The 21,119-nt window shown below is 40.9% G+C and overlaps 1 protein-coding gene across 2 annotated transcripts in view; it reads right to left on the reverse strand.

Moving 5' to 3' along the window:
• LOC148014481 (pentatricopeptide repeat-containing protein At3g09040, mitochondrial-like) overlaps positions 1-19,300 on the reverse strand; it is a 45,517-nt gene extending 26,217 nt beyond the window's left edge. The window contains exons 1-2 of one of the 2 annotated variants that reach the window (XM_087666906.1): positions 19,115-19,300; positions 18,208-18,305 (exon numbers count right to left, since the gene is read on the reverse strand). The gene's annotated coding sequence lies outside the window, so the exon portion shown is untranslated. The remainder of the gene's footprint in view (positions 1-18,207; positions 18,306-19,114) is intronic. The other variant, XM_087666905.1, reaches the window with a different exon arrangement.
• Between the last annotated feature and the right edge of the window lie 1,819 nt (positions 19,301-21,119).

Here is a 21,119-nt window from a genome sequence, read left to right on the forward strand (position 1 = left end):
TCAACCGTATATATTTAAAAAGTGGGTATCATCAAATACGCATTAGACCGGAAGATGTGCCTAGACAACTTTTAGGACATCTTTTGGGTTATATGAGGTTCTTGTTATGCCTTTTGGACTTACAAATGCTCATGCCACTTTTAATCAGATGATGGATCGCATCTGTAGACCACATAGAGGATTTGTGGACACTTTCTTTGATGACATAATTGTCTATTCAAAAAATAAGGAAGAGCATAAAAGACACTTGGACATTGTGTTCAATAAACTGTGTAAGCATAGACTGGTTATCAATGACAAGAAAAGTGAATTCTTTTTGCATCAAATCCACTGTCTAGAACATATTGTATCTACTGATCGTATATTCGCATGGACCCTACAAAGATTGAGGCAATACGAACATGGCCACCTTTGAGAAATGTGCATGAGATCCGCAACTTCTTGGGTTTATGTTCTTACTACAAGAAGTATGTACACGGATTTGCTGAAATTGCATCTCCATTGCATGCTTTGCGAAAGAAAGATGTGCCATTTAGATGGACAGCAATGGAAATTTCAACATTTGAAAAGCTGAAGGAAAAGATGACTTCAAATCTTGTGCTTGTGTTGCCTGATCTAAGGAAGTCATTCGTAGTTCAATGTGATGCATGTGGTAACAACATCAGGATTGTTCTTATGTAGAACATCCAAGTTGTGGCTTATGAGAGCTGAATTCATCACGGTGCAGAAAAAAAATTTACAAGTCTACGAGAAAGAGCTCTTTGCTATAATTCATGCAATATCTACGTGAAAACATTATTTGTTGGGGGCTAATTTTATAACGCAGATAAACCATCAGACTTTGAGATACTTTCTAACGCAAACAAAGTTGTCAAAGAAGCATATGAGATAGGCAAATTTTCTCTCTATATTTCATTTTCAAATTGTACATATTGATGGTAAAAAGAATGTTATGGCTAATGCGCTATTACATAAGCCACAAATTTTAGCCATCAGCATGGTTTATCACACTAAATTGGATGCCATGAAAAAGTAATATACTGCTGATTCACACTTTGCTAATGTTTATGATCAACTTTGCAATGGCCAGAGGCATGAGCGCTTGGTGCTAAGAGATGGATTTATGATGATGCATGGACAATTGTGTGTCACTAAGCAATTAGACCCCAAAGTTATCACTGAAAGTCACACTCCTCCATACGCGGGACACACAGTTATTTATGCCACGGTCAAGGCAATGGAGCATTTCCTTTATTGGCCAGCTTTGAGGCATGATGTAGATCAGTTTGTCAAGACATGTATTGTATGTTAGAAGATAAAGCATGATAGGCAAAAGATGTTGGGTTTATTCCAACCCTTGCCTATTCCAAATAGGCCTTGGCAGAGCATTGCAATGGATTTTATTTTTGAGCTTCCTAAGGCACCTACAAGGAATGATGGGATATGAACTATCATTTGCATGTTTTGCAAACAAGCCCATTTCATTTCAGTGAGGAAGAAAATAAAGACTGATCAAATGGCACGATTTTTTTTGCAATATATCTTTAAGTATCATGGTATGCCAGAGACAATCGTTAGTGATCGAGACCAGCAAATGACCAATTTATTTTGGAATGAGTTGTTTGAGAATATGAGTACCACACTAAAATTCTCATCATCTTTCCATCCGTGAACAGATGATCAATCTCAAGAAGCAAATTCCACTATGCTAGACCTTTTGAGATGCTATGTTTCAAACCACAAGATGCAATGGAAGTAGTATTTGCCCTTGGTTGAGTTTGCTCACAATAACACAATGCATAGTCCCACTGGCAAAGCTTCATTTGAGATGGTTGAGGATGGCAAAAAGGTACCACCTATCTTGCAAACGAATGATAAGATCTTTCAAGCTGACCGTTATGTAGAAAACTTGGATGCAACTTATGCAAAGATAAAATATGCACTTCAAAGATCACAGAAAAAGCAAAAGAGAACAGCTAATCGTCACAAACGTGCTTTGCACTTTGCAAAGGGCGATTATGTATTGGTGCACTTTGAAAAGGCAAGGCTATAAAAGATGAAAGAAAGAGAAAGATTGTATTCAAAGTTGAGTATGAGATACTATGGCCCCTTCGAAGTGTCAGAGAATATCAATGATGTGGCATATCAGCTGAAATTACCTCCACATTAGCGAATACAAGATACCTTTCATGTCAATTTGTTGAGGCCTTTTCTTCCTAGTGATGTGCCAAAGGATATGTTTACTGAAATTCAGCCCGAGGTTGAGAAGCTGGATGAGATTTTGGTACTCGAGCAGATTTTGACACATAAGGAAAAAAAGGTCAAAGGTAAAGTTTCCAAGAGATACTTGGTGAAATTTCAAAATTATTCACAAATGGATGCCAAATGGATGGAAGAGGATGACTTGGCAAACCATCCTCAGTTAATGCAGCTTTACCTAGATGCCCTTCAGTTAGAACCAACATTAGTTCGGGCTCAATCAGGTTCAACAAAGCAGGGGTTTGGACTATTGCCTGATGCTCAAGGGAGAAATAGCACTTCCACTCCACCAGTTGTGAACAGCTCTCATATAGAGTGGATCTCGGATATATATTCAACACGCATCCAAGGTATTGTGCTAACAGTATGTTTTCCATAAGGTCACTATTTACCATACTTGTCACTATGAGAAGTATATAGATGAGTATGAGTTCTACCTGGACACTAGAACTATACTTTTGTATCAACTTATCATTAGTTTGACATAAATTTTGCCTCAATTTTAAGACAAAAATTCTAATCAATTTTAGCTTAGTTTTTTATCAATTTGAGAACCGTTTATGGTCACTTTTGGGATATAAGGATGTGAAACTTTGAGATGCTTTAATCTTGCTTATAATATTTGATTAAGTTATTAATCAAATGTGCAAGGTTATTTAGTATATGTGATATACATGGCACTTATTTGGACCCCGAGGATACAATGGGTGTCAAAGGCAAAGGTTGTGATAAGTTAAGTCATCTAAGCTTAAGGGATCAGTTGGTGTCAATTTTGACCCTAGGATAGTTATTTGGCCATTAAGTATTATTGGCAACACTAGGGACTAGCATTAATTAATTAATTAATGCCAATCAAAGGGTCACAAAGGTTGGGGACCACTCCAGGTTGCAAATGGCTGCCCAATTTAATTATGGATCGGCACATTTGATTTTGGACAGGAGTCAGAAGGGCTGAAATTAGTTTTCAAGATTATTTAATTCTGTAAATCTCCGCTTAAAATCCCTACAATTGTCCTCGATTACATTGCATTGTACTAAAGGAAAAGAATACTGCACTGGAATTTCCATAAGGCATCACAGTCACAACATTACACATTGTTGTTTAACCATGCTACATGCCCCAAACCTTTTGAAAATTTTCAGCCAACATACACATAACATAAACTAAAAATCAATCCAAAACTGTTGCTAGAAACTCATTGGATACATCCATAACTTATGTTTCTCAACTATTCTGAATATCAACCGTAGAAAAGCATTAATTCAGCATAAACCATAGCTGAAACTATCAATGCCATTTACTAGCATGTTCTTGTCCATGGAACTAGCTATTAACCATTGAAAACTGAGCATAATCTGATCATAAACTTATCACTTCGGTGATCTGAGAATTAATCACAAACTGCTACAAATGTGACCCAATTTATTAAATGGCTGGATAATGTTGAAAAATGGGTTTAGAATGCTGCCACTTGGCAAAAATGCCCATGCAAACTAAGAAAACGTTTTTGGGGGCTAGGTCTCAACCATTCAATTGGTTTACAGCTTGGGGGAGAGAGTGAGGAAGCTGTTGGTCTATTTTCTGATCAAAGAACAACAATTTGTTGCTAAAGACAGCCATCTGGGGGCCTCAACAAACTAGGGACAGCAAGGAGTCACCTTCCAAGGGCTAGCAATAGCATTGTTGATTAGGTGATAGCATTTTGGAGGTGTCTGACAATATAGGTGATTGCATTAAATGCAGGCAGTAGGTAGAATTTAAGGTTTTCTCGCAAAGAAAATCAAATTTCTCTCTCATCTCACCTTCTCCAACCCATTCTCAAGAGATCTCCGCATTTCTCAGTCATTTTCAATAGATTTCAATCAAATTCTATGGATAGAAAAGAGATATTTGCTGTAAACCCTAATTTTTTGCAGAAATTAGGGTGTGACTATCACCACGAGACCCTGCCAATTGGTGAAGGCATCATACACTAAATTAAGCAGTTGGAATTGTGTAATTGTCAGGGAATTCAAATGCTAGCCCATTCATTGTAATTTGGGGCAGCATTTGGCCAGTTAGAGGTTTCATTTATGCCAGTCCTAGGTGAAAAATCAAGGGGCAATTGTCCCGAATTGACTATTGATTGTTGCTATAGCAAATAGGCTTTTAGAACAGCAAAGGAGATTGTAAAAATCAGCTTGTACTCATTCCATTGGCAATCAAGTTAAAGAAATACCAAAAGGGGTACCAATTTTGGGGCCAATAGTGTGTCCAATATCCAAGCTTATTAAGGTAATCTGTGCACTTTAAGTTATGTTCGTTTACTGATTGTTGTAATTAAGTGCTTACTTAGGAAATTACCACCCTTTCCAAGAAGGAAGGTTGGTTTCAAATACCCTAATGCAGAAACATAAACCAAAGTATACGACAAAGCATAAACTCAAAGAACACAATGCAGGGTTAGGATAACACAAAGACAATGAACACAATGAATCTAAATGAATGGATGACTACTGAATATAAAATGCTCATGTACCAAACAAACCATGTAGGAATGAAAATTGTGCCCCCAACTCTCCTGTCTCAAGAACCAAGGCAAAGGTGTTGAGCAGGAGAGTGTGTTGTACTCCTAATGTCACAACTCTATAGAAACAAAATTTGTATCCTTTTTCATTAATTTGTTTATATAATGATTTATTAAATTTATTTCCTTTGCACTAATTAGATATAAAGAAAAGTGCATTGGAGCTGGCCACTGATGAGTGGTCACAGGTTATGGTGGACCCACACGGTGGGTTAGAGAAAAGATAGTTCACACTTCCACCTATATGGCCCGATTGGGCGCCTGTGACTAGAACTCACGCATATCAGGGTTAGACTCGCACACAGAAAGGATTGATGCCTTGAAGTGTGGGCTAGATCCACCAGAACAGACAGTTACAATCAACAAGATGGCATGATCATGAAATGCTTGTATAATGTGCATGTGTGGGCTGAAAGCTTGAAATGCACATTTCTTTGCATAGGAAAGTCACATGAAGATTCGGATACCATTTTTGCAATGTACACGGAAAAAGCTTTCATATGACACCCATATTGGGGGGTCCCTAAATTTTAGGAGATCCCTAAATTTTAGGAGCCTCGAATTAGCCTAAAAATGCTAGTCCTAAAAAATAGAGATGTCATTCTAAAAATAGTAAGTTCTGTACTCTGACTGTGCTTACTAAATTTGGTTGTTTCTATTCTTGACAGTATTCAACCCAAAAAGGAAGGCCATAGAGAAGAGACAAGTGTCAAGACACTTGTCACACAAGTTTCCAAGTGTCCCACCACTTGTTACATCTCATGACATGTGGCTGGACACTTGTCTTGTGCTACTCCACTTTCCCCTTTTGTACTAGCTCTCCCCTCTCCTATAAATAAGAGCTCGTTTTTCTTCATTCAACATCATTTTTCTTTGTTGTAAACTCATGTACAACACCCACAAATAGCTAGAAACTGGCCCCATCCATCCCCATCATCATCCCCCACTTCTCCATTATCAAATTCCTCCATATTCTCTCTTCTATCACTGCTGTTTTACAGAACAGCAAGCCTGTAAATTCATTATAACACCTCCTTTTCAAGCTCTTTCTTCCATTTTAGCAACAAGAAGCAAGCCCTATCCATGTACTACTGTTCAACGATGGAGAAAGCCGATTTTCCCTTTTATTCTCTCATACTGTAAAGAAATCAGTTCTTATCATTGCATAATAGATAATGCATGTGTGTTTGTACATCTTTGCATGATCTTGTGAGAGTGAGAATTACCTCTTCTCACTCTCAGGTTGATTGTAACTGAGCTCTTCCCTAAGGGACTTGGGTTGAGCAGAAATACATTCCTTCGGGGGGGGGGGGGGGGGGGGGGGGGGGGTTTGCCCATCTTCAACCCTCAATCTTGTCTCCATTACTTTTACATTTTCATGGCTGTAATTTTGTGAGTAATTTTCATTTTCAGCTTTAAGTGTTCATTCTCTTTTATATTAAATCTCGAAAACAAGTGAATATCATAATTGTTAAGCATACTACGTTGTTCGGGGCATTTACAGTGGTATCAGAATGTAATATTCCACGTGAACTGCCTCCAACGAATATGATTTTGGATAAATATTTTTTTTTAAAAATTTCCCCCCTATCCCTCCACCCGACTGACGAGCTGGAGGGGGAGGGAAATAGAAGGAGGCATTAAGCTCCTTGGTGGAGCTCGGGATGAGGGGGGGGACATGCGTGATGACACGCAGGGGAGGGAAGATCCCCCTCCCCTCCACTATTTAAATGACGGGCCAGAGATGAGGAGAAAGGGGGACGGAAGACTGCTGCCGCCTGCTGTGCCGCCAGGAGATGCCATTCTTAGCCTGAGAGAGGGAGGGAAAGGAGAGAGTCATGTACTGCTGTGAGAAAGGAGAGAGTGGTATATGGCTGTGAGGAGGGAGGAGGTGTTGTATAAAGCCGCTGTTTCCAGGCAGAGTGCCGCCTCTCTCTCCCTTTGATCATCGACTGCGCCAGGCCATGGAGCCGTCATGACTCCGTTGAAGCGTGTCGTAAAGGGAGAGGGACAAAAACTGGCCGCCATCAAGCGTTGTCAAATCGTCTTCTTCCTCCACGTGGTGGATTCCGTGAGCCAGAGAAGCTTCCAAGAAGCTTTCTTAGGAAGCTTCTAAGGGCCTTGGGAAGGCCCCCTTCCTGTGGGCTTCCATAAGCCCTTCCAAGTGGGTTTTAATCCCCCCCCCCCCCCCCCCCCCCCCGGTTTCAAAAATTCCCTTAGCCCTTCCCATGGTTTTTGGAACCACACACCCCCCTAAGATTTTAAATTCTTTTTTTTTTCCTTAAGCCCCTCCCTTGACTTTGGGAGCCTACCCCCCCCCCCCCCCGGTGTCTTATTCGCCTAAGCCTTATCACCCCCTTATAACCCTTTTTCAACCCCCCCTCATAACTCTTTTCTTCTTTTTTTTTCCCACAACTCCCTAAGCTTTCCTCTTAATCCCTCGTATCCCCCTTATTATTTTTCCCCCCCTGAACCTAAAAATCCAATTCATCATCATGGCCTCGTATGATATCCTGTAAGGGAAAAGTAGCCGTGAGAGAAAAGATAGGGAGGGAAAGTAGAGGGAGTGAAAAGGAGTGAAGGAGGAAGAGTGGGAAAAAGATAAAAGAAAGGGAAGGAAGGAGAATAAGTGCTTTCTATTCCTTCTACCCCCAAGTCAAAATCCTCCAAGGGTTCCTGTGGTTGCAAAACCACACTCACCCATAAACTTTTTTTGATCCAAAGAGACGGTGGAATTCCAGAAGAAAGAGAAAAAGGCTATCTCACATTCGAACTACGATGCCACCGAAGAAAGTCCAAGGTGTAGCTGCGGGAGGGTCATCTCCCGGTATCCATGTGGATATCTCACCCCAAAACCAGGTTTTCCTTCTTGGCTTTAATTCGGTTTTTAAGTCGATCATGCAAAGAAAAATTGTTAAGGATAGGATATATTTGTTCGAGTTATTTGTAACGAAGGAGTTTTAGCTTATGAATGACCATGTATAGAACTTAGTTTTCTTCAAATTGCATCAAGCATTATAAATTACGAGCAAGATTATCCATTTACTATAGTAGTATATTTTAGTTAAAACCTAAGGTGTAGAAATTATATCTTGCACCATTAGTCTTATTCCTTTCGCAACGAATCATTGTAAATGGTTAAATTCATGAAAGGTTTCTTTCGATGCTCAAATTACTAGGGATTTATCTTTGCTAATTGCACATCTTAGCAAGGCAATTGTCATTATTTGGCATGAGTTCATCTTTAAGGAAAACGGAAGTTAAATTAAACTGTATTGACTAGAAAGTAAATTGTCACAAGGATAGCAAAACCATGACAAGACGATTAATATTACCTTCCAAAAGATAACTGAACCAATCTAAACATAGAAACATTCATACCCTAAACACTTGACTACTTTCCTTACTGTAGAGACAATAAATTCGTAAAGATAAGGAATTAGGGTTTGTCCTTAAGATTCTTAAAAGAAGAAACCCTAGGCCTGACATACATCAGCTTAAAGGATCTAAACAAATTATTCCATCGCAGGACTTGCGCAGCAAGTACGAAATCATTTAGTCTTGTGATTGATTCACAAGGAGAAAGGGTAAAAACCCCCATCAAGAATGGCAGATCCCTACGCAAGTTATCTTGCAAAAAGACGTATTTTTGGATATCCCTCTAAATAAGGAAAGTTGTAAACCGGAAACTAGCATATCTAAGGAACTTTAGGGTTAACCAAGTTGGGTATGCCCTACACCGAAATGTAAAAGATCTTGCCAAGTTACAAGACACCTTGGGAACGAGTGCTGATACACTCAAAAAGGAAAGAACACTTCCTTAGCAGTTTGCCAAACAACTCGGTTGATTAACGGAAATGTTTGTGCTTGCTAGAGATTTTAGGACTCTGTTTGAATTATGAATTACAAATTAAATGAGTACCTATACTTCAGGTTAAATGCCTGAAGGGAGAGGCAGCTTCAGTTACCCCCGACTGCCTGCCTGACCCTAACCAAGGGGGTTGTTGACCGCGCCGAGAACGTGGACCGAACCCGCCGCGAGAGGTCTCTCCGTTGAGTTCTACTTGGAGCAAGAGGATGCTTGGGTGCCAGGGGGGCTCTGGCCGTAAATCCCTCACCTTCCGGGTCCTGCACAAGAGGCTAACGTGACTCGGGATTGGATCTCGAGGCCCACATACTAGTTGACGGGCGGAAGCTTGGAATAGTGATCCCTGGGGATTACTGGATAGCCTTCGGGTAGATTATGGACAAGCCTATGGGCGGAACTCCTTGTATTTCAAAGATAAAATGATGAAATGTTAAAAGAACTTGCTTGATACTGTTTTTCTATGTCACGTGATAAGATTACGTGAAGGGACCAGTGCTTAACAGGGTTAATTAAAGAAGCTGATTGTTATATGTCAAATTAATGTGTTAGATAATTACATAACTAAAACAATCCGAGGAAAGTGCGGAGGATGGACCATGGGTCCGTCCTACAGTTGGGTGGTCCCGGTTAGTTGGGAACTTTTCTCAAAAATCTCGAAGAACAGCGGAATGAACATCATCATCAAAACGAATAACGAGAACGATGACCTAGAGTTACGTCTTACCCGATTTACGCTGTTTTAGGGGAACGGAATGGAATTATGCCTTATGGCAGAGAGGTTGAGCTTTGCATCCCTCTCGTTTCCCATTCTCCTTGAACCAAGTGCAGCGAGAATCCGCTTCGGACCTGGCGTTTCTGCGTAAAGTAGTTCACTTGGGTCTGATGCTAGTTGCTGTTAGCTAATGACTAATCAGGAAAAATCCTAATTCTGGTCGATCCTATGTGGGGAACGGCCAGGATACTTCCGCTACGTGGCAGATGCGGGAAGACCTAGATTGCAAAACCCGTAACATTCCATGGGAGTGCCGGGCGGAGTTTTCTAGACATCCTTTCCGATGGACTACTAAGACATGTCCTGGAAGATACTAACGTACACGTTACAGTTGGTATCAGACCCAGGTTATAACGGAATTATTTTTATGAGATCCCAATAAAATGAAGTAAAGAAATTGTTGTTGTCCAAACATTTTCTCATCTTCAATGCTGTCTTGCAGAATTATGAAGCATGGAACAAGTTTTTGGTATTTCGGGTCATGTTTATGACTGCAATGCATTCTCCACTTTATAGACAAAGAATTGGGATGATGAACATCCTGGAGCAGATTTATAATCCATCACCTTTATACATAGAACAAAGATGGACGGGGACTTCAGGAATCTACTATATAGCCGCCCACAGATTTGCTTATCTACAGACCAACCTAAAAAGGATCAAGTGGTTGGAAGACTTGAAAGTCGTAAAGCTGTTCATTTTTGTGGAAGCTCACGTAAATTCGACTTTACATATTCAAGGTCGGAGGGTTGAAATGAACTCATATGTATATGAGGAAGTAACCCGTGTAATCCCAGCCGACAGGATTAAAGTGTTGGGCCGCCATGAGAAGTATGGATTCCAATGGAAAGGGTATCCTGAACTTCCAATGAACTATCGATTCCTAAAGATCCATGACCCAAAACCCTACTATTACACAGTTCCTGTAGATAAATGTAATACAACGTTGTTCTCCCCAAACTGAATGTAATGATTGGATTATCATCACACGGAACGTTGTATAAGGCTATGCCCATGTAAATACAAATAAAGGCTTCTTTTTATCAATATCTGGCTGTGCATAAGAGTTGTTAAAAAGTTAAGTAGCTACATTGTTTACGAGATAGTTGAACTAAAAATGAAAGATAAGCTAACATCGATTATCATATAATAACGTTAAGAAAACTTTTAACCAGGCACAACCCCAGGTACAGGTTCCAAATTCGCCCCCTACATCAAGTACTGCTGTGACCCAGGAGAAGAAGTTCCTCCTCAAGCAGATAAAGCCACCCGAGTTTGACGGGAGAGGCAGATTCGTCCAGTCTGATGCTGAAATTTGGATTGAATCTATGGAGGATTACTTTGAAGCAGCTGGTACTGCACCTACCAATCAGGTCATGCTCGCCAAGTTGAAGCTCACCGGCGAAGCCAGACTTTGGTGGAAGCAATGGTGCAGGGATCAAGGGACTTCAGAGGGGTCCGTTACCTGGGAAAAGTTGAAGAAAGCCATGCAGGGAAGATATTTACCACCTGCATATCGTACTTAGAAAATGAATGAGTTCTATGAGCTAAAACAGCTAGGACTCACCCTTGACGCATACTACTCTAAATTCGTCTCACTCTTAAAGTATGCGCCACAGATGGACATGACGCAGCAGGTGTTCAAATTTTGCGCAGGCTTAAATCTGCCCGTAAATACCCGTCTCGAATCTATGCGTCCATCAGATCTTCAGGATGCACTCATTCGAGCGGCGCCTATAATTCAGGAGGTGCAAGCTAGACCAAGGGGTAACAAAACTTGGACTTATAGTGACCCGAACAGAGGAGCATTCAAACCGCTAATGAAGAGAGTTCAGGGTCACAATCAGGGACAAAGGAAGAAAGCAAGGACAAATAATGTCAACAACTTTGTTCCCACTCAAAGTAATGGCCGAAACCTCCGTTGTTTCCACTGCAACGAACCCGGTCACTTCAAGAGGCAATGTCCCAAGCTCAGTGGAGGACATTGTTAAACGCCTTTCCAAGGTGCAGGCCGTGGTCAAGGAGCCGTTACCCGTGGAAGAGGAAGAACCACTTGCATTGCCAATAAGCAAAGACGCGAAGAAGAAGAAGAGGAAGATCTGACTATGGAAGCTGAATTTGAAAGAGCGACAGTCCATGCCGCTTTACACAAGAAAGGACCAAATCGCCAGTTCTCGGTGATTCAGACACCGTCGGACTATCAAGGTAAAGGTTTCAAAACCTTGATTGATTGTGGCAGTACACATTCCTTTATCTCACCAGCATGTGCAAGAAGATTAGAAATAGCCACAATAGAAGCACCTACCCTGCTTGTGGAATTGGCAAACGGTCGTGAGGTAACTTGTACGAGGCAAACTGCTAAGGTGAAATTCTTTCTGGGAGGAAAGAAGACTTTAGTCAAATTCAGAGTCACGAATTTAGGTATCCATGAGTGTCTACTCGGGATGGATTGGCTTAAGCCTAATGACGGCCACATTCATTGTGGAAACGGTCAAGTTTCCTTTCGAAACTCTGAAAGGGAATTTGTCACAACTCAAGGTGAGGCAGGAGTGCCAAGAATCCAATTAGCCAAAGTATCTCGGATCATAAAAGGAGTCAGAAAAGGATTATCCGTTTACCTGATCAAACTCAACAAGTTAGATCAAAAGCAAGAGTCTCATGAAGGACCTTCTTGGCTAAAGGAATACGCTGACGTATTCCCTAAGGAATTGATTGAACTTCCGCCTCAAAGAGAAGTAGATCATGAGATTAGGCTAGTGCCTGGAGCTGCACCAATTGCAAAGAGACCTTATAGAATGTCCATACCGAAAGCAATTGAGTTGAAGAAACAACTCAAGCAACCGTTAGACTAGGGTTACATCCGACCTAGCAACTCACTGTGGGGAGCTCCTATACTATTCCAGAAAAAGAAAGATGGGACACTTCGAATATGTATTGATTATCGAGGGTTGAATCAATCAAAAGTCAAGAACAAGTATCCTATTCCTAGAATAGATGAGCTTCTTGATCGTCTTCAAGGTGCAAAGATCTTCTCCAAGATTGATCTCAGGTCAGGTTACTATCAGATAAGGATCAAGGAAGAATATATTCCAAAGACGGCCTTCAATACAAGATATGGGCACTTTGAGTTCCTGGTTATGTCATTCGGGCTTACAAATGCACCTGCCACCTTCAATAGATTAATGCAGGATATTTTTAGACCATATCTTGATGATTTCGTGCTTGTCTTCTTCGATGACACTTTAGTCTATTCTAAACAGGAAGAAGATCATGAGCCTCAACTTCGGATTGTCCTTGAGACAATGAGGTCTCATAAGCTGTATGCAAAAATGAAGAAGTGTGCATTCTTCAAGCGTCAAATAGAATATTTGGGATTTATAGTATCATCAGAAGGAATATCAGTAGACCCAGCCAAGGTCAGAGATGTGCTTGAATGGCCAATACCAGTATCCGTCAAAGAGATACGTAGCTTTCTTGGATTGACAGGATGGTATAGGGTCTTCATCAAAAACTATGCTTTGATTGCAGCACCTCTTACAGACTTACTAAAGAAGCAGACTTCTATTACATGGTCAACTTCCGAACAAAATAGCTTCGACAAATTGAAGCAAAGTTTGGTATCAGCACCGATTCTAAAACTCCCTGACCTCAATAAGGAGTTCAAGGTAGTAACTGATGCTAGCATTCTTGCCTTGGGGTGTGTACTTATGCAGGAAGGTCATCCAGTAGCATACTCTTCAAGGAAATTGAAGAGTCATGAAAAGAATTATGCCACACATGATCTGGAATTACTAGCTGTCATCCATGCTCTAAAGCTTTGGAGACACTACCTGTTGGGTAACAAGTTTACTCTAGTAACCGATCATAAGAGTCTCAAATGGATTTTTACCCAGAACGAGCTCAACATGAGGCAACTTTGGTGGATTGAAGTATTGGAGGAATATGATTTTGAAATCAAGTACCGACCAGGGAAGGAGAATGTAGTTGCTGATGCACTCAGTCGCAAGGCATTCCTAAATTCCCTAATCTTGCAAAATCCATCAACGGCCAGATCTCTAGCTACAAAAGTATCTATGCCAAACAACCCTATACTTGAACTAGCTAGAGAGGAAGCATGCCATGATTTGGCCTACCAAACAATGATAAAGGAAATATCTACCAAGGAGCAGAATTAGAAGTTGCAAGCTAAGTATCAGGAATTTTCCATTGATAATGGACTTGTCTACTACAGAACAAGGCTGTGTATACCAACAAGCCAGTCACTTAAGCAGAAGATATTATGGGAAGCTCATGATTCTCCTTTCGCAGGACATCCTGGCTATGCTAATGGGAGAAATATCTTCCATTATTGGAGTTTGCTTACAACAATACAGTGCACTCATCCACAGGGAAAGCTCCAAATGAAATAGTACAGGGTAAAGTGATTCCTCCTCCAATTATTCGCACTAAAGATAAGATTTTTGCTGCTGATGAGTTTGCTTCAGATTTAAAACCGCAATGGATCAAGTTCGAGCCACTATCAAAGTTGCCCAAGAGTGACAAAAGAAGCAAGCAGATAAACGAAGAATACCTTTGGCTTTTGAAAAAGGTCAATGTGTCTTGCTAAAGTTTGATAAAAGCAGGCTCAAACAAGGTTCTGGTCAAAATTCATCTTTTCCAAAGCTCTCCAGTAGATACTTTGGACCCTTCAAAGTGATTGAGAAAATAAATGAAGTTTCTTATCGACTTGAGCTTCCTACTCATTGGAAAATACACAATGCTTTTCATGTAAGTTTGCTAAAACCTTACATAGGACAAGAACCAAAGGAACCCATTACTGAAGATCCCCCAGAAGTTGAAGAAACAGAACAACTCTTGGAACCTGAAAAGATTTTGTTTCTCAAGGATCGAACAATGAGAAGTGGCCTTGTGACCCGAAAATTCTTACTAAAATTCAAGAATCTACCCACAACAGATGCACAGTGGGTAGATGAAAAATTCATGAAGGATTACCCAAATATTCTACAACAATATCAAGAAGCTTTTCAGCTGAGGACAGCTGAATAAAAACTAGAGGGCTGTCACAACTCTATAGAAACAGAATTTGTATCATTTTTTATTAATTTGTTTATATAATGATTTATTAAATTTATTTACTTTGCACTAATTAGATATAAAGAAAAGTGCATTGGAGCTGGCCACTGATGAGTGGTCATAGGTTATGGTGGACCCACGCGGTGGGTTAGAGAAAAGATAGTTCACACTTCCACCTATATGGCCCGATTGGGCGCCTGTGACTAGAACTCACGCATATCAGGGTTAGACTCGCACACAGAAAGGATTGATGCCTTGAAGTGTGGGCTAGATCCACCAGAACAGACAGTTACAATCAACAAGATGGCATGATCATGAAATGCTTGTATAATGTGCATGTGTGGGCTGAAAGCTTGAAATGCACATTTCTTTGCATAGGAAAGTCACATGAAGATTCGGATACCATTTTTGCAATGTACACGGAAAAAGCTTTCATATGACACCCATATTGGGGGGTCCCTAAATTTTAGGAGATTCCTAAAATTTAGGAGGTCCCTAAATTTTAGGAGCCTCGAATTAGCCTAAAAATGCTAGTCCTAAAAAATAGAGATGTCATTCTAAAAATAGTAAGTTCTGTACTCTGACTGTGCTTACTAAATTTGGTTGTTTCTATTCTTGACAGTATTCAACCCAAAAAGGAAGGCCATAGAGAAGAGACAAGTGTCAAGACACTTGTCACATAAGTTTCCAAGTGTCCCACCACTTGTCACATCTCATAACATGTGGCTGGACACTTGTCTTGTGCTACTCCACTTTCCCCTTTTGTACTAGCTCTCCCCTCTCCTATAAATAAGAGCTCGTTTTTCTTCATTCAACATCATTTTTCTTTGCTGTAAACTCATGTACAACACCCACAGATAGCTAGAAACTGGCCCCATCCATCCCCATCATCATCCCCCACTTCTCCATTATCAAATTCCTCCATATTCCCTCTTCTATCACTGCTGTTTTACAGGACAGCAAGCCTGTAAATTCATTACAGCACCTCCTTTTCAAGCTCTTTCTTCCATTTTAGCAACAAGAAGCAAGCCCTATCCATGTACTACTGTTCAACGATGGAGAAGGCTGATTTTCCCTTTTCTTCTCTCATACTGTAAAGAAATCAGTTCTTATCATTGCATAATAGATAATGCATGTGTGTTTGTACATCTTTGCATGATCTTGTGAGAGTGAGAATTACTTCTTCTCACTCTCAGGTTGATTGTAACTGAGCTCTTCCCTAAGGGACTTGGGTTGAGCAGAAATATATTCATTCGCGGGGGGGGGGGGGTTCCCATCTTCAACCCTCAATCTTGTCTCCATTACTTTTACATTTTCATGGCTGTAATTTTGTGTGTAATTTTCATTTTCAGCTTTAAGTGTTCATTCTCTTTTATATTAAATCTCGAAAACAAGTGAATATCATAATTGTTAAGCATACTACGTTGTTCGGGGCGTTTACACCTAACGAATCCTGAAACGCAGCAAAGGCAACCTCGGAGAGTCGAATACCAGCAAATACAACCACAAAGACTAGATCTGATGCAAACAGGCAATGGAAGAGAGAGAAAATCAACAAAAGCAACTAGCTAGAGGATGTGACCAGCCTGGCTGGCAATAGTAGGGTGTAAATGCAAGGTCCACGTATCAAACAGATGACAAGCAACAATGCTATTGCACAAACCAAGCTTTCATCATGGCACTCCAATTGAGATAGTGAAGTCCCTTGAGCTTATTATCAATAGAGCAACATGGAGGTGCCCTTTAGAGAGGAGAGGTAGAGAAGACAAAGAAAAGACAAGGTATAGAGAGAGGTATGTGCTAAGACTGAACCCAAAAACATAAGTTCAATAGTTCAAGCAGTTCAGGTAAGCATAGAGAAACAGGATTAACAATAAACATAGTGTAGTGCACGAGACATGATATCTGATACACACAAACCCTCTCTAAAGCATAAAATTAAGCGAAGATATAAACAGCCAAAAAAACACAAAGCCAATAGGATGAAAAGAAGGGTTGACAGTTGAAGCACATGGAGAAACTCGACATCCAAATATCAACCAAGGGTAGCGCAAATACAAGGCATAGCATACAAGGGTAAAAAAGCAACGTGTGGAGCAATGAAAACCAGTCAACTGGGTCAAGGAGTCACCCAACCCAGCCAGGAGCAAACAGCATGAAAATGCACATTCTAGGATGTAAAAAATAGGCATACCAGAGCAATGGCTCATAGAATATGGAATCAATATGGACCACCTCCTCCCCTTCTAGTATGAGCATGACTCTCCATACATCCACCTATCTCACACTGAGGAACATGGTCATGAGATAGGATCATATACGACATACATGGATCTCACCCCAGTAGCCTCTCCCCCTAAAGATCTCATAATGTAGGGACCACTTCATGAGGACCACAATGAATGGTTTCATTGAGAAACCTAGATACCTAGATGTATACATGCCACATAAGATGTGAATAGCCATCGGTCAGCTCAGGATTTGGAATGGGGATTCTATTCGAATGTTGGCCAATGCTGAGAAAAGAGTGGCTCTTATGAAAACCCTCATATCAGTATGCCCAGCCTTTGTCATTGACCCAAGCTATTGTCCCCAAGTCACTACCTTAGTCTATGTTGTGCCATGAAAGACCATCATGAGGGCTCTTTGGCAGTCATTGAACATCTCCTACTGACCTTCTAGGCCCTACATAAAAATTCTTCTCATACTATCCTAAAGCAAACAACCAACAAGAATCTACAAATAAGATACTTATCAATGTGCTAACCAAGACTGTTTTTACCTCAAGATCTAATTGGGATCATAAGCTCATGATAGCTTTATGTGCCTATTGGACTTCCTACAAGATAGCCATAGGATAGACACCCTCTAGGATCACATATGGAACCTACACCATAATGCCAGTCAAATTCATGGTCCCTAGTCTTAGGATAGTACTCCAAGAAAGCTAGGAAGGTATCAAAGCTTGGGCTGACCACCTAGTTGAATTAGAACATTTGACAAAGACGTGTCTCTTAGCTACAAGTGCCATGCACATAAACCTGACATTCCCCTCAATTCTATCATGGTGACAGAGGAGACTTAGTACAAACAACTCAAGAAATGAATACAATTCAGCACCAGAAATAGGAAAACACAAGCCTGAAGCAATGAAGAACAGCTGTACACAGCACCAGGAACACCAACATGGACGTCTGATACTATGTCAGAATAGTGGGGAGCAATGGAGTTAGCCACCATTGAGGATTATAAGAATGAGAAGGATATTATTGTTCTGTTGACTGCAGCAGAAGTTTTCAATAGTTTGCCACATACTCATCTAATTAAATCATTGTATGATTTGGGAACACAAAAGGACAGGATGCTTTGGAAGTACTGACACTTGAGAGTCTAGGGGGGAGAGTACACCATGGCTTGTCAGATGAAATCAGCCGTACCATCTGGTGAGATTAAGGGTTGATTGATACCTGGGGAGCTCAGGTCAAGGCACTATGATCCACATTTTTCTCTATGATGATGAATAGTGATGATCTCGCATTTGACAGAAGGTTTTCACGAGCAGGAAGTAAGAAAAAAGTGACAAAATCTTCAATACTTCAAGGCGACAAACAATAGGTTTCAGCTTCTCTGCTCATAGAGAAGTGGAGGTGGTTTAGTCCAATCCTTACCTTAGTATCACTTTCACAGGGCCCATTTCAGAGTAAGACCTACAGCATCTCCACAAGTTGCTAGACTTCATGCAAATTTTCCCATTTTATAGAGTTTCCTGGACACAATTTAATTCTATAAATTGTTACATATAGCCCATCACCATTGGCTGTTGCATCTTATCTTAAACTGTATGGATCCTATGGTTTTCTTGTGTTTAAAGACCTCACTGAATCCATATTCTCTCATAACTGCTTCTCTTTAACTAAGAGAAGTTTCATCAACCTCCTCTAAAGAACATTTATGAACCCTTCGAATGATTATATAAAGATTTATGAAAGCTTACAAGAATTATATAAAGAGGGATTTTTTGGCTTCAAAATAAGGGAATGAGAACCTGAAATGCTAGTCAAAAAAGAAACACTTAAACCTGTCGATGAACTTGTTTAGAAATAAATAAAGGGAATGCATGTGAATAAACATTGGTATGTGCATTATCTACGTCATAAACAACTTTATCAGGAGAGTGCAATCTGAAAGGCATGCAGATAATGAGAGCCACTGTTTGAATCCAGAAGAGGACAGGTGTGTTGATAACAAGGCATTGAAAATGCTTTATACTAATTTTAGCAGTACTCAAGGCAGCAAGCTAGCAGATTGACAATAGAGCAATGACACTGCAGACAGGTTTCATAAATCATGCAAACATTCTCAGCTTCTTTGTGCAACCAAGATATATGCATTGAGCTTTATTTGAACAATGCAAGTCTTTACATGTAGCCACATAAGTATAGGTCCCGCATTTTCTTGTATAGAACTATTTAGGCCCAGGTAAAGACAACAAAACATGTAACTATATGTATCACCCCCCATTCATTTACATTTCTATCAAAAAATAATGTTTGGGTTTGATTATGAGAAACTCACCAGTATTTGACAACTTGCTCAACCGCTGAAAGTCATCTTTTATCTTCTCTGCATCTTCTCCATTACTGTCAGAAGGATTGTCTTCAAAAGCATCATCTTTCTGCCTGTAACCCCATGTGCACTGAGCTGTGAAAGAGCAATCAGTGACTTACTTCTATCCAAATTGATAGGTTTGCTCACAGTGCTATTATGTTGGCAGTCAGACTCAGGACAGAATCTTGAAAGTATGTGACATACTTAACAAGTTCTGGATGAAGAGCCAATGGCAGAGAGATAAAATGCAAGTACTGCAAGGTAGGGCCCTCTGCTGCCTGCCATAGTAAAGATTAGCAGTCAGCAGCCATGCAAACACCCCAGTTGTTAGACTTCTACTCAAAAGGACAAAAGTCAATTGATACAGAACTGTCCCAAGAGGAAAGACTCCCCAAGTTTCTGCAAAAATAATTGCAGGGAAAACAATTGTGCAGCCTAAAATAAGTTATTTTCTATTAGCCAATCATTTCCCGGACAATCAGTGCCACGTCAGCACAGTACGGCAGAGGAGGTGCCACGTCAGCAGTGCAGTCAGACTGCACAGTCGGCCAGTTTTCTGCAGTCCGACAGATGAGGTTAGCATGTCTACAAAGACTGATTTGGAGTTCCAGGCAATCATGGACAGGAAGGTGCCTGCCCTACCGGCTCTTCCAACTGATCAAAAGCTTGATGGTGACAATTACCGCATCTGGCAGGTGATGATGTTGGCCATTTTAGAGTCTTATGATTTGGCGGAACTGGTAATGGAAGAGATTAACAAGAACGCGGTGAGGGATGAGTCCAAACTCTCTTCCAATGCTCATGCGGAGTTGACCAAGGCCCAGTCTCATTGGAACAAACAGAATGCCAAGATTCGATCTTTTCTGTTTCTGTCTTGCACCACAGCCGTGATAGCTCATATCGAGCACTTGACGGTGGCTCGTGAGATATGGCTGGAGCTCGACCAGATGTACAACCGGATGACCCTGATGAAGAGAGTTTCTTTGGAGGTGCAAATGCGGACTTTGTCCGTGAATAAGTCTTCTTCACTTCGGGAACACATCAACAAGCTTCGGCAGCTTCAGATGCAGGTTCAAAATGCGGGGAATCCTATTTCCTCCGAAGACATGGCGATCACTTTACTATCCCAGTTGCCGCCACGATTCGGTACTTTTTATTCCGCTCTTATTGCTTCAAGGCGGGAGTCGACTCTTCAGTGGGAAGAGTTGGTTCCTATGGTCTTGGACCAGGAGGAACAATTGAAGGGACAGAATGCTTCCAAATCGAAGGCATTGGTTGGTCAAGCCTCTCAAAAGAAGGGGAAGGACCAAAAGAAGAAAAAGGAGGACAACAAATCCAAGAAGGACAAGGAGAAGGAATCAACTTGCCATATTTGTGGAAAGACTGATCACTCACTGGAAGAAGGATTTCCCTGACAAAGACAAGAAGGATACCAAAAAGAAGGACACAAAGGACTCTGGAGCGGTGGCTGCACCCTCATCAGCTGCTTTTCTACACTTAGCAGTCATTGAGGACTCCACCGATAACTTCTGATGCTGCGATGACAGCTCCCCAAGCTCGAGAGTGGATTGTGGACAGTGGTGCCTCATGGCACGACTCCTCCTTCCGTTGGTGTTGCCCATTTGTGACCTTCGCATGGGCAGATTCTCATTGGAGACAGCTCTTTTGTGTCTATTGCTGCTCGGGGTGAGATGCAACTTATTCCAAATGGACATGGTGGTACCACATCTCTGAGGTGTTGCATGTGCCAGGATTGGGGTATCATTTACTTTCAGTTCATACGATTTGAGCTCTTGGCCTCTTGGTGGAGTTTGACAGTGATACTGTTCAAGTCCTTGATCGTGGATCGAGGAAGGTTCTCTCTGCAGGATATGAGGAGAATGAAGTCTACAAATTGAAGTCTTCTTCAGCTCTTACTTCTCTTCTTCTTACTTCTCAGACACAGTTCGAGCTATGGCATGCTCGGTTTGGC

The sequence above is a fragment of the Lygodium microphyllum genome, chromosome 25, assembly GCF_053477565.2.
Source record: "Lygodium microphyllum isolate KBCC chromosome 25, Lygodium_microphyllum_v1.1.10, whole genome shotgun sequence".
NCBI lineage: Eukaryota > Viridiplantae > Streptophyta > Polypodiopsida > Schizaeales > Lygodiaceae > Lygodium > Lygodium microphyllum.